Raw genomic sequence first — 11,953 nt, forward strand, 5'->3', positions numbered from 1 at the left:
AAAACCCTAATCGCAGCAGCAAAACATTAAACAAACCAACTCTGTTATGAAGAGACGCTGCTACAGATACAATGGCTTCCAATCATCGTCATTCTTCAACCTCAAACCCAAACTCATATTGCTATGGACCTGTATTCGCGCCTCACCTATTTTCTTTGATCTTCTCGTTGTTTCACAACATCTCCCCTGTGAATCGCCGCCTCTTCTCCACGATTACAAACTTCTCCGTTGTATTTGCGCCTCACCTATTTTCTTTGATCTTCTCGTTGTTTCACAACATCTCCGCTGTGAATCGCCGCCTCTTCTCCACGATTACAAACTTTTCATCGATTTAAGTATATGTGATTCTTACATTATATATTTTGTTGTTTTGGTATATGTGCATCTTCGAGTATAATACTTCAAAGTACAGTCAAAGCATTACAAATATATTATTTACAAGGTTGAATATGTGCATCAAAACATCCGAACTCAATGTCAACACTACTTAACATCTCTCAAACAAAATATCATACATGTTTTTTTAACATCAAAAGTAAAGCCTAAAATCTATAATTAGAAAAAGCATGGACATACACCTTAACACCTTAAAAGATGAATTTCCTTAATTGCAAGGAAAGGAACTGATACATCGTTTGATAACAAAATAACCATGAAATATTTTCCAAGACCACAATAAATGTTTTCATTTTATATATTTTTAAAAATAAGAAGTAATAAATGTTATTATATAAAGAACACAAGAACCATATATGGTCCATCATATTTAGTTCTTTTAGGACACTATTTGACATTCAATGTAGGATTGAACCAGAAGCATCAAAAGAGATCAAGATTATTACAGTTTTTGTTCGCAATGTGTTGATAACTGATGACTTCCCAACATTGAAATATCCCACAAATCCCACATAAATTGCTTGCTTGTCACTCTTCAAGCAAGCAAATTGTCTCAAAACTGAGAGAAGAGAACCCTTCAAAAACAAAATTAAAACTAAAATTAGGTGACGATAATATGAATTGATCAAATCAAGCCACAGTTAACATAGTAAATTGTATTTAATAAAATTATTATTATACAGATATACTAATAAAATAAGAAATTGGAAATCCACATTAAGAAAATCTAACCTTCGCCCACATAGATAGTGACCTAAACTCGTTCAAAAACCATCCCAATTTCTTCTGAGTATCGGCTGAAGAATGTGTGAGCCGGTGAGGTGAGTGTATGAGTGTCTGAGGCTCTCGTCACTGGATCTCTTAGGGTTTTGCGCCCTCAGCTCAATGTCGTCCTTGTCGTGGCTCGATTCCTTCAAAATGCCCAGATTCTGTCGATCTCCGTCCTAAAGCAGTGCAAGAAAGTTCGAAGTGGACTGCAAACCCATCAAAGAAAACATATATAAGATGCAAGACTAATATTATTTATCTGTGTCTATTTTATATTTTTACTTGATTAAGAATAGGTTAATAATTTGTTCTTAAAAAAAAAGCTTTCTAATATGCTTAATTATCATTTGATACTAGTGTCATATATATATAGATATTTAAATTATTTAGTTTTAATGATAAGTCCATTTTTTAAAATTAAAATTTTATTTTTCACTTAAAGTTTCTTGAAAGTGATACATTAATCATACAAGCTAAAATAAACCTACTTAATTTTTTTTTTTTGCCGTAAATTACATTTTTAGTTATACATTATGAATACATATTTAAAAATAAAATATATTTTAAATATTAAAAAAACAATTACATAAAAATTTACTAGAACAAAGATAAATATATAAATTAAAACAAAAACTAAAATTAACAAAAATAAAGTGAAAAACAATTGAAAGAAATATTAAAAGTAAATGGCCCCCCTGTTGTTTGATCCTGCCTCCGCCCCTGATTGTAGTATGATTCTCCTCTTTGCTTTGAATTGTTTCTTCTTTCAAACATGCATCAACATCTTCTGAAAATCTTTTAAAAACATCTCTTGCAAGTTTATAGGTTTTTTCAGTTGTTGATGCCCTTGTTACAATATGATTGCAATCTATAATATCTATAGCATATTATACGTACTTCTTTTATTCTCTCCCCAAAATGGCAGAAGAAAATGAAAGAATGTTTTGAAGAAAAAACCAAAAAAAAAAATATTTGATTATGAAAAATATTTAATAAATTAATATTATAAAATGTAAGTTTATATAAATACTTGAATTTTTATAACTTGGAGGTTAATTAATAAAGACTTTTGATATTTTTGAAGAGAGAAAAGTTAGCAAGTAATGTAGAGAGAATACCAATTTGTTAGTTTAACTCTTAAGATTAACATAATATTTTATTGAATAATTAAATTAAATTAATGAGGTGGCTGTAATTAATTGGTGGAATGGGATGGAGACAGAGACAAGGGACAGGTGATTTTTTTCCGTGACTATATATATAAGTAATATATAAGTGAGTTTTTAATTGTGAGGAGAGAGAGATGAGAGAATATGGGGGTAGTGTTAATTATGAGACAAAAAGTAGAGAAGTGATGTTGGGAGAGAGCACGACAAGTGCATGGGAGAAAGCAGTGGACTATGGCTACTACAAATATTAATTTTAAAAATATCAAATTATCAAAAATTTGAATTTTTATGTTTAATTTAATTACTTAATTAAAAAAAATATCAAAAAATATCTTTTTTTTACACTATATCAAAAATGTGTTCATATAAAAATATTTAACTCAAACTCAACTTTTTCTTTTCTTATTTTTCTTGCTAAAAATTTTTTTTTAAATTTTTTTTTAACGATAGAACAATCTCAGCCCATGTGATATAAAAATGAAAGATTTTTTTAATTAGATAAAAAAATTAAAAAAAATTATCATAAAAATTCTTATATAAATAAAATATCTGGCAAATTTATTTTAAAAAATACATTATAGTAAAAAAAAAATTGAAACTAAATATTTCTTATACAAAATAGAGATCTAAAACAGACAAAAAATAATAAATCTATAACAAATTCATATATATTTATATACTAAGCAGAAGTTACGTGCCTAGCCACGTATAGTTAATTTTATTTTAGATTTTAGTTATGGTTATGGTTTTTTTTTAAATGTCATATGTAATTTTAAAATAAATAATGCTCAATATAGAGTGATAATTGTAGAAAGAATAATGATAATTTGAAGAAAGAGAATGTATAATTCTGTAATATATTGAAAAAAAATATATATTGTTTAAAGTTTTTAGAAATAAAAATTAAACTCAAAATATTAATAAAATATATTAGAAGCAATAATAATAAATCCATAAAATAAAAATTAAATATTGTTGATATATATTAGAAAAATTAATGCTTAACGTTTATTAAATTAAATAAAACAATGTAAGAAGTTTTCAAAATAAAAAAGAAACATATAATTTTAATAATTAAAAGAGAAGAATTATTAAATGAAAAGGAAAAAAAATTAAAAAAAATTCATTATTGAAGGAGTTTTTAATTTTCTATGGACTTAACAATAAAATTGTGAAATAGTAAAAAAAAAATACTTAATTAATTCACCGTACTATTATTAATCTTTATTCTAATTAGTATAATAGAACAAACAACCGTACTAAGTCATCAAATCAAATCAATTCAACAAATTTTGTTATGATTATTGAAATTGTTGATCAATAATTTAACTTTGATAAGCAATTCAATACAAAGTGATAGACATTAATATAAACAGAGTAAAGCCATATAAATACAGGGGAAATCTAGTGTAAGCTCCCTTCTTTCTACCTCATGCCATAGGGGAGTTAAATTGACCAATCAGAATTAAAAAAAGAAATTGTCCACCTCATATTAGTGTACTCCTTTTCACACAATTTTTTTCCTTAAAAAAAATAATAACAAAAAATAAAACTACTTTATCAAAGACACCTATAAATTACATGGTGGGCTGATTCTATTTTTATTAGTCTTTTAAAAAATTTCTTCCAATTTTTTTTTTACAAATTATGATACTATAAATTATTTACAAATTGCAAAAAAAAAAAAAAAAAAAAAAATTCTTCATATTTCAATAAGAACAATTCATTACATTTATGATACTATAAATTATTTACAAATTTTTAAAAATTTATATAATATTCCAATAACAATATTATACACTATTATATAACAAAAGAGGAAATTATATTCACTATGAGATTTTAAAAGTTGTTTACTTAAATATGACACTTTTAAGTTTGACCAATTTATATGACATTTTTCAATTTTTAGGTAATTTTATGGTATTTGATATGTCGTATGTATGTAAATTAGGTTTTCAAAGCTCATATTTAATATTTTTATTTGTTTAGGCAGTTTTATTTGTTATTGGTGACGCAAAAATTACCGAAGTTTACTGTTGGCGCCGAAAAAATTATCAGAGTGGTTCCCGTTGTCGGAAAAGCCGCCGAAGTTGCTGCTGGCGCCGAAAAAGTCGTCAGAATTAGTATTGTCGCTGAAAAAATCATCGGAAAAATCACTTAGAAAAAATCACTAAGTCTTGGTATTTTTTCGGTGAGTTTTCTAACGACAATGCCAATTCCGACAATTTTTCTGGTGCCAACAGCAGCTCTAACGACTTTTCCAACACCGACACTTACTCTGACGATGAAGAAAAAGATGCTAATCTAGAAGCCCATAAAATCTATTAATCAATAAAATGAAAGAAAAATAGAGGTTCGCACTCCAACTATTGATGTTTTTATTATAAATTCTTGAGTGATCCAAATCACTTTGTCATAATAATAATAATAATAATAATAATAAGACAACGTACTATAATAGTCAAAATTGATAAAAAAAAAATGACTTGATAAAAAAAACCTCTAAAATACATTGATGAATAAAAGAAGAGGAAAATTTCCAAAAAAAAAATATAAAAAGAAAAAAAAAAGAGAACACACTAGTTTAATATAGGACTGTACAAAAAAATTTGTAAACCGCCCAAACCAAACCGAAAAAATCGATAAAAATTACAAACCGAAATAACCTGAAAAAATTACAAACGCCCAATTTGTTAATTGGGCGGGTTAAAAATAGGTCCAACCCGCCCAATTAAATCGAATAACCGGACCAACCCGACTTTATTGGATTTTTTTTTTTACTTTTTAGTTTTTATTATATATAACATAAATGATTAAATATATAATAATATAAAGTTATATACTTGATTGTTAGTTTCAAAGTCATATATATTGTGTTGTGCTTTGGTGGAATTTGATATTTTAATTTATCTTTTTTATTTTTATTGACTTTGAAACCAAAAAAAAAAAAGTTTGGCCGGTTTGGGCTGGTTAACCCGACCAAACCGCCCAAACCGTTGGTCAGTTTACAATTTTTTTTTTTTTTAAATTGGGTGGGTTGCACTTAAATTTTAGCAATCCGAACATTAGATTAGGTTAGAAAATATATAGGATAAACTGACCAAACCGACTGATGTACAACCCTAGTTTAATATATCGAGTAAGAAAAAAAATTAGAGCAATAGTAATATTGGTGCGAAAACTGTGAAGATTTATATGAGAGTTAACTTAAAAAAAATTATTTTTTAATTATTAATATTATTTTATTTTTTTAAAATAAATATATAATAAAATATTATTATAATATGTATAAAATTTTAATTGTATACAAACGGTCCTATTGTAAGAGTATACATCTTATATCTTAATAACCACACGATCTAAAATCAATGATCAAAAAAGCTTCCCTACCGGTAGGGAACTTTTGTTAGGTCCTACCATAGTCTTGCCCCAGATATATATATACATATAGGGCAAGATTATGGTAGGACCTAACAAAAGTTCCTTACTGGTAGGAAACTTTTTTTAACCATTGATTTTAAATCGTGTGGTTATTAAGATATAAGGTGTATACTCTTACAATAGGACTGCTTGTATACAATTAAAACTTTATACATATTATAATAATATTTAATTATATATTTATTTTAAAAAAAATAAAATAATATTAATAATTAAAAAAATTATTAATTTTTAATTTGAATTATTTTTTTTTAAGTTAACTCTCATGTAAATCTTGACAGTTTCCGCACCAATATTATTGTTATTCTAATTTTTCTTCTCACTCGATATATTAAACTAGTGTGTTCTTTTTTTTTTCCCTTTTATTTATTTTCTCGTTTTTTTGTTGGGAAATTTCTTTTTCTTTTATTTATAAATAAATTGTAGGAGTTTTTTTATCAAGTCATTTTTTTTTTATCAATTTTGACTATAATATTAAGTTGTATTATTATTATTATTATTATTATTATTATTATTATTATTATTATGACAAAGTGATTTGGATCACTTAAGAATTTACAATAAAAACATCAACACTTGAAGTGGGAACCTTTATTTATTTATTTATTTTTTTCATTTTATTGATTAATAAATTTTATGGGTTTCTAGATTAGCATCTTTTTTTTCATCGTCGGAGTAATTGTCAATGTTGGAAAAGTAGTTAGAGTTGCTGCATGTAGGGGTGTTCATCAAACCGTTCAAATCGCCCGCATCGCACCATACCGCAAAAAATGTGGTTTGAAATTCTTTGCGGTGTGGTCGCGATTTGAATTTTTTCTAAACTGCGCAGTGCAGTGCGATTTGCAGTTTTGAATTGTTAATATGTGGTTCAAACTGCACCGCATCGCATATTATAAAAATTTCAATTTTTATATTTATTTAAGTTTAATATATGAAGGCCCAACCTAAGCCCACTAATTATTTTTATTTTTTTGCTGAAAAAATAATTACTGTATCGTTGAAACTTAACAATTTTTTTTCATATTTTTTTTCAAGTCTTATGATATTTTTGACAAGTGTTGCTCAAACTTTGTTGTATTTGTGATAATTTAATTATTTAGTGATAGTCCAAACTGCAAAAACTGCATAAACCGCACCGCACCACACCATTTTTTGCGGTGCGATTTTTGCGGTTTTTTAGTTTCGCGGTGCGGGTGCGGTTTGGGAAATTAGAAAAATACATGTGCAGGTTGGTTTGAAAAAATAGTCAAAAACTGCACCACCCACATCGCGAACACCCCTAGTTGCCGACACTGGAAAAGTCATCGAAATTGGTATTGTCCCCAGAAAAATCACTGAAAAAATTACCAAGAAGCCGGTTTCTTGATGAAGGAACCAGTTTCTTGGACATTTTTCCGGCAACAATACCAATTCCGATGACTTTTTCGGAGTTTGCTGTCGGTGTCGGAAAAATTGTCAGAGTTGCTGACGGCATCAAAAAATCATTTGAATTGGCATTGTCACTGGAAAAATTACCGAAAATCATCAAGAAACTGAATTGGCATCTAAATTGGTAATTTTTCTAAGAAACCAGTTTCTTAGTAATTTTTCCGGTGTGCCAATTCCGATGACTTTTCTAGCGCCAGCAGCAACTCCGGTAACTTTTCTGACACTTGCAGCTACTCTGACGATTTTTCCAACACCTGTAATAAACTTCGGTAATTTTTTCGGTATCAATAACAAATAAAATTGCCTAAATAAATAAAAATATTAAATATGGGCTTTGAAAACCTAATTTATATATATGGCATATTAAATACTATAAAATATCTAAAAATAAAAAAAAAATACCATATAAATTAGTGAAACTTAAAAGTACCATATTTAAGTAAATAATTTTTAAAATTCTGAATATAATTTTTTCTTTTGTTATATGATAGTGTATATTATTATTATTGGAATATTATATGAATTTTTGAAAATTTATAAATAATTTATAGTATTAAAAATTTTAATGGATTACTTTTATTACAATATTAAAAAAAATTAAAAGACTTGTAAATATATAGTCAGCCCACCGTGGTTTTTTCTAATAAAGTAATTTTTATTATTTTTTTTTTCTTAAAGAAAAAATTGGCTGTAGATGAATACATTAATATTAGTGTACAATTTTTTTTCTTAATTTTTATTGGTCCATTTAACTTCTTTGTACCATGAGGTAAAATGGAAGGGTCTACACTAGATTTCCCCTGACTATTATAAATATAGCTTATTGGTGTGATACTTGAGGACCGACCAATTTAACTTTTTTAAAATCTTACTATTACCAATATTGCTCAGAAGTTCAATATTATTACAACTCTATTTCTTGTCTATATATACCCTGACACATTGTTTTTACTTCTACTCTTATAACTACTTGAAGTATAGTATTAAAAAAGATGAGCTGGACATGCAATTAATTGTAAAGTGGCATTGGAAGGGGGTAAAGATCTGTATACTCTAATTTAGTCATTATTATAAAAGGGATAATAAAGTCGGTCAATGGCAAGATTTCTATTGTTCTTATCGATTATGTCTCTGTTTATATGTTTCAGTCATGTTATAAAAACTACAAATGAATAAAACGATCTAACAATGAATATAGTTGAGATCATTAGATAATTTATCATTGTTGATGTGTAATTATTATAAGAGACAACACCGAATAAAATGATCTTACTATTAAATCTTACTATTATTATCTCAAGCATTGCTAATTAAGTATCCGAAGTAAATTATTTATAGGTAACATCTTATAAATAATTACTGAGTATATATTAGTAGTGTTTAGCATTTTTAGATGTGTCACTTTATAATTAGTTAATAACAGTACTTTTTAAAAGTTATTATATTAAATTATATAAGACTTGATACATAATTATATTAATAGCGATTGACACGTAAGAGAGTATAAATTACTACGAGAAATTACACCAACTACTAAAGGATGGATAACAAAAGTTACTGTTATTGAAAAACTTATCCCATTCTTGCTGATATTGAGGTATATTTATTACAACTCATAAATTTATATAAACTATATAAATTAAATTTAAATTTTGTTTCAGCTACAAAATATAAGATTATTAATTAATTATCTATAAAATCTCTACAAAAGATACTTTCTTAAATCACTTTGTGTATTTTTGATTCATTACAAATTGAAAAATCGTATAAAAGCTACTTTGTATGACAATGCAATCAATCATTTCGGAGATACACCTTAAATGTTTCACAAGTCTACTAAATTTTCAATGCTTATATAAAGCCAGTACAAGTGATCAACTAGATGCCTACGTTGATACAAAAACTTCTGTTGGTAATATTTATATAATTTTAATTTTTATGATCATAATTATTGTCAAATTACTAATGATATTTCTTTCAATGTTAATTACAGATATTGTTGCAGTTGTATTAAGTGCTGATCCAATAAAAAAAATCCACACAAGGTCTGGACCTGCAAATATTCAAAAATTCCTTCTTGTTGATCAAAGGTCTAAAATTAATATGTTTTATATTTTCAAAAATTACTGCATATGTTATGTTAATATTTAACAAAATATATTTGTGCAGTTTGCAACTAAAATTTTTAACTATGTGGGACGAACTAACTGAGACCATTGGAAAAGTAATATGTGAAATTCTTCCACAAAATCCTATTATAATAAGAACACGCCTAAAAATTATTTTACACAATGGTTAGATTTATTTCAACTAATTATTTAGTATTATTAAAAGTCATCTTAGAATATATTTTTTTAATAATTCAATAGGTATATCTTTATCATCCAAGCAACAAAGTTCATTTATCATCAACCTTACAAACATTCCACAAATAAATGAGATTCGTGAATGGTAAACTAATTTATACTTATTTTTTATAAATTATTTCTTATTACACCTATCCATAAATAATTCTTATATATCTAATACTTTTATCCTATAAATTAATAGGAGCATTAACAATGAAGAATACCTATCTCCATTATGAATGAGAAGAGACTTTTCCCAACCCAAACTGCTTTAAGAACTCTTCAATATAATAATATCATTACTATTAATGGCATTCAAAATCTTCCACAAGAGGTATGTAAAATATGTTTATTTAACTTTTAATTAACTAATTAGTTTCTTTTCTCAGTGTTTATAATTATTTTTGGCTTTACATAATATTATATACTTAATTTCAATAATTATATTATGCTTTATTAGCAAACTACTTTTTGAATCAATGCATCAATCTCTATCAAAAATTTAAGACAACCCTTCTAGTACATGGCTTGCACAAAATGCCATCAAAAAGCAGATCTTGACAACTGCGGATGCAACGAATTATCTGTTGAGATAATTCCAAGGTATATATTAACTCAATTTAGCACAAATCTTAATATCATAATTTGTTACTTAAATAAATTAATTTGTATTTGAATATACTAGATGCTGCTTTCAAGCTCAACTAACAGACCACATAGGCTCACTAATAGTAACATTCTTCGGCAAAATTGCAGAAAAGTTTGTAAATTGTACCGCACAAGAGCTTATTCACATCTCAAATGTAAATTCTACTACTTAAACTCATTCACTTCATTAGCATATATTAATATTACTATCTTTCTCAATGATGTTGTTAATAACAGGATCAAAACATATTATTAGTTGCAAGGCTTTTTACAATGAGTAAATTTTTTATTTACTTAAAAGCAAGAGCGGATGCATATAGTGGCGGAAGTCAAACCAAATACAACATTATCTCACTGCTCGAAAGTGATGCTGAGTCGAGCACTTCAAATACTACTAATGATACTTGAAGTATCTACAAAATAATATAAATAAATATATAAATTATGTACAAATATTATAAATACAATGTAAAATATATTTAAATAATAAGCATCTTATATAAGATACTATTATATGTAGTTAAAATGGTTAGCTTTAATTTGCTTGTAATTATTATTGTATAATATAATATATATTTACATTTTCTACTTCATTTTAAAATATTAAATCTTAATTTCATATTTTATATTTTATCACAATTAATTATACAGTAAAAATAAAAATAAAAAAATCTAATGAAGAGTTTAACACGTGCAATTGCACGTGTAAACTCGCCTAGTACTATAAAAAAGTTACGTGGAAAGGCACGTATACTTAATTTTATGTTAGGTACTTTTTAATTTAATTAAAAATGATACAATAAATAATTATATAATTTAATTTAATTTATTATTATAGTCTAAGGATATTTTTTTTTAATAAAGTCATTAATAAGTCTATGGAAGAGAATTGGAAAATGAAGTAAAGAACCATGCTAAACAAAAGGTAAGGTAAAACAAAGAGTAAAACAACTATGCCCATGTAAGATTCTACATAATATATATATTTTTTTTTTGAATAAGATACATAATATTAAAAAAAGAAGAAGAAGAAGTAGGTGCATGGTCCTCTACCAATTATTCTCAGGAAATATAGACATAAATAAAATTCAAAGAGCTTACAATTTATAAAGGCATACAAATTTCAGTTCTCATTCATGATCCCTATCAACAATTCACTTGAAAATCTTAGTGTAGATTAGCATTTAACTGGTACTCATCAATAAATGTTCTTAATCAAATTCCAAATTGTAGAGAAAATTGCTTATAATCAACTTCTTCACTTTACAATTATATACACTCAAAGATTTAAATTTTAATATTTACTATTGAATGTGTTTATAATTAAGTTCTTCACTTTACAATTATTGATACTCAAAGATCTAAATTTTAATAAGTTCTACATTCCTTACGAACACCAAGTCTCCAATCTTCAAAATTTCAAACTATACTAAAACACACTCAAATCATATTCTATCTGGTAAATCTCTAATAAGACTAATTTATAATCTAAACATTACTCTATGATGAAACAGATAAAAACCCACTTGGTAAATCAGATAGAATATGATTTGAGTGTGTTTTAGTATAGTTTAAAATTTTGAAGATTGGAGACTTGGTGTTCGTAAGGAATGTAGAACTTATTAAAATATGTGAGTGCTCTTAGCAATGGACCATATATGGTCTTACTCGCCGCCTTGTGATCTGTTTACGGTTTGGTCAATGAAGTGAGAGGACCGTACGTTTATAATCCTCTGCCATCTTATTCTTATC

Source organism: Cannabis sativa, chromosome 9 (genome assembly GCF_029168945.1).
Source record: "Cannabis sativa cultivar Pink pepper isolate KNU-18-1 chromosome 9, ASM2916894v1, whole genome shotgun sequence".
In the NCBI taxonomy this organism is placed as follows: Eukaryota; Viridiplantae; Streptophyta; class Magnoliopsida; order Rosales; family Cannabaceae; genus Cannabis; species Cannabis sativa.